At 34.8% G+C, this 3,037-nt stretch overlaps 1 protein-coding gene across 1 annotated transcript in view; it reads right to left on the bottom strand.

Moving 5' to 3' along the window:
• The window catches only part of SLC38A6 (solute carrier family 38, member 6), a 107,656-nt gene that overhangs the window by 102,058 nt on the left and 2,561 nt on the right, over nucleotides 1–3,037 (bottom strand). The gene's annotated exons all lie outside the window — the stretch shown is intronic.

The raw sequence follows: 3,037 nt of genomic DNA, 5'->3' as shown, positions 1-3,037 counted from the left end.
CAAAATATATAATTAAAATTCCAGTCAAGTTTCAGCAAGATTTATAAATACATTTATCTAAAGCTAATATTCCTGAATTTGGGATGCTGTTACGAACTTGTTACTTTGGCATTAATATTTGCATTGTTTCCTAGTATTTTTATCTGTCTGCATGTTCACCCAAGCCCCTTGAGAGCAGAGGCATGCACTGGCTGGCCAAACTACTGCTACAAGTTACAGCTCTGAACTATGGATCCTAAATCAGTTTTGTATAAGAATCACCCATAGGACTTGAAAAACACATATTCTTGAGTCCTGCCTCAGGTTTTTGGAATTAGGATCCCCGATGTTTAGAAATCCGTGTGTATAAAAAGATCTATGGGCGTTTCTGATGCACAGATAGGTTTCAGGAAAACAAACTAGAACGGTGGTTTTAGAACTACATTCTGAAGAGTCTTAAAAGTTTCAGAAGTATCTTTGGGTTTCTTGATCCGTTTCAGCCAAGAATAATGCCATTTTTATCTATTTTGTGTATCTATTCTGCTTCTTAAAATCTGAAAACCATAAGACCAGACAGAGTAAAATGAACTAACCCATGTAAGAATTAAAGCCATAATTTTGGCATCAAAACTGACCTAATCCAAAAATAAAAGAAACTATAGAGATAAAAAGACCAGGATTGCTGGACATAGACTGTTCATTAATGACAAAAGGGAAACCTTATAAAAGCAGTACTACAATTCATATACTTTTATTTATTGCAACCTAAAAGAACTTATTCAATATATGACTAAATTGCATGATGAAATTCCAAATGGAAAAAACACAAATACACATATATATTAATTGCATATACTTCTGCACATACGTAGAAAAAACTACCTTATCCTACACTTGCAAGTAAAAATACAAAATATATCTAAATAAATCCAAAGCTTTGTCAACCTTGCCTTCTACAATCCTTATTTTGCCATCTCTATCTCTGTCTAGCAGACAGACTGGGGCAGGGAAAGCAGCAGTAGATCTAGGAAGGCGTTCTCCTTGAGGAAATGCTCACCCCAGGAGAAACATGATCAGAATGAACATCTGTCTACTGCCTCCTCATAAGCATAAAGTTTGGATGCTCTGAATGCCTTTTAGGTGCTCCCCTAATCTACTCTAACCCAGAAAATTATGTTGTGTTGTGGAGGAAAGCAGGGAAAAATGCTAGTTTCCTCCTGCCATCCTGTCTTTGGATATTCCCCCACAGGATTGGGTTTATATATTCTGGCCTTTTGAAATTCTCCATTTCAATCACCCTACTAATAACAACAAATGACCACTGGTAACTAGGTTTGAGACAGCCAATCCTTCATGTAGATACAGACTCAAGGGACTGTTTCATCAAATGAAACAGCATATTTTTACTCACCTGTCTGAATACACATACTGAGCAGAAGATGGACCGAGTAAGAAGCCAGGAGAGCAACTATCAGCAGCAGGAAACTAAAATATAAAAGAACACATAGTCAAACCTCCCAAAAAGTTTCTCTATTTTATGGTGTCTCATTACAAAACAAATTTCTTCACAGTCAAATGTGCATGAGGATTGTCTCTGAGTAGTTGAACTATGGCCATGAAAGAAATTACGAAGATATTAATACTTTTCTACTTTTTAGTATTTATCGAATTTTATTTAAATGAAAATGTACTGTTTTTAAAATCAAAAAAGAAATAAAAAAGAAACAAACTTTATTTAAAATGCAAGCAAACTTCCTCATTTTGTATTCTTGTCTGCTGACTGCTGGTTCAGCCATTCGACGATCTCGTAAAATTTCTCTTTTATGACTGTTTTTTCCTATTTTAAGTCTAAACAGAAGTTTCAGTTATGAAATCTATCTTCTCCTTTTCCCTTCCCTTCCTCCTTCCCCTTCCAGTGATATGGACCTCCTTACCATAACTTCATCTTTAATACTAAGGCTGTATTTCCTAGTATCTATTTAACACATATATTCTCTCCAAACCAAACCAAACAATACAGTTAACACACTTGTAATGACACAATTTGAAAAACGTGCAAACAATATAATGAATGATTGGAGTCTTCTCACCAACAGTGTGAAAAGAAACAATATGCATAATTTCCAACTTATCCTCAGGAAAGTACTGGCAGCACAAATTTCTAGCTATAAAGCTGGCCCCAGTGGATTGCCCCAAGAGTTGAAGAAATTCTATCTCTGTGGTCCAGTTAATACTTGTTAATTAGCAAAAATGAGAGGTGAGAGTACACTTCACTAAACTGACATCAGAGACCTCACAAAGTAGCAATTTCTCATCACCAAAAGGGGCAGTTGATATGATTCAGTGCACACACATTCAGTGGTATACATCTCTATGTAAGACCCTGGTGTATACAACATGATTTTTCAAAAAGAAACAAAAAGTAAGTGCTCTATGTCTTCCTTAAAGTGTCACATACAGTTTTTAGGTTTTAAAAACAACGAAAGTTTGTGAATACATACAATAAAAGCAAGTCGGGTTACTTAAAAATTGGTGTGCTTATCAAAAAATTTATAATAAAAGTAGGAAATAGAGCTAAATGAGACTCTACATATTTTAAATTTCTTAGTAAAAGATGTCTGCTTCTACTAACAGAATAAACAAAACAAACTTATTTATTCATTCTATTAGTCATGGTGCTAGATGCTAAGGATAAGGTCCAGTTCTGAAGGATTTCACAGTTCAGTGGGGAGATTAACTTGCAAACAAATTATAACACATTATAATAACAGAATAAATATACAAAGTATTATGGGAGCACAGAAAAGCCAGGACTGTCTTCTATTCGGGGCAAAACTACCTTATGAGCTGAGTCTTGAAAGAGGAAAAACAGGCACAGAACACATGCCTGACCTCAGAAAGTGAAATAAGACTACTTAACAATAGAAGGAGAGGAGAAGATGGAGAGGAATGAAATGATTATGTGCTTTATTTGCACTTATAAAATTGCTATTTATAAGCACTCTGCATGGCTGATAAGCTTAACACAATGAATAAGCCACTTCTTTTATTTTTTTAA

The sequence above is a fragment of the Propithecus coquereli genome, unplaced genomic scaffold (assembly GCF_000956105.1).
Source record: "Propithecus coquereli isolate 6110/MARCELLA unplaced genomic scaffold, Pcoq_1.0 Scaffold5, whole genome shotgun sequence".
Classification (NCBI taxonomy): Eukaryota; Metazoa; Chordata; class Mammalia; order Primates; family Indriidae; genus Propithecus; species Propithecus coquereli.
The sequence above is the reverse complement of the archived record's forward strand: the minus strand, read 5'-3'. Positions and strand labels throughout refer to the sequence as shown.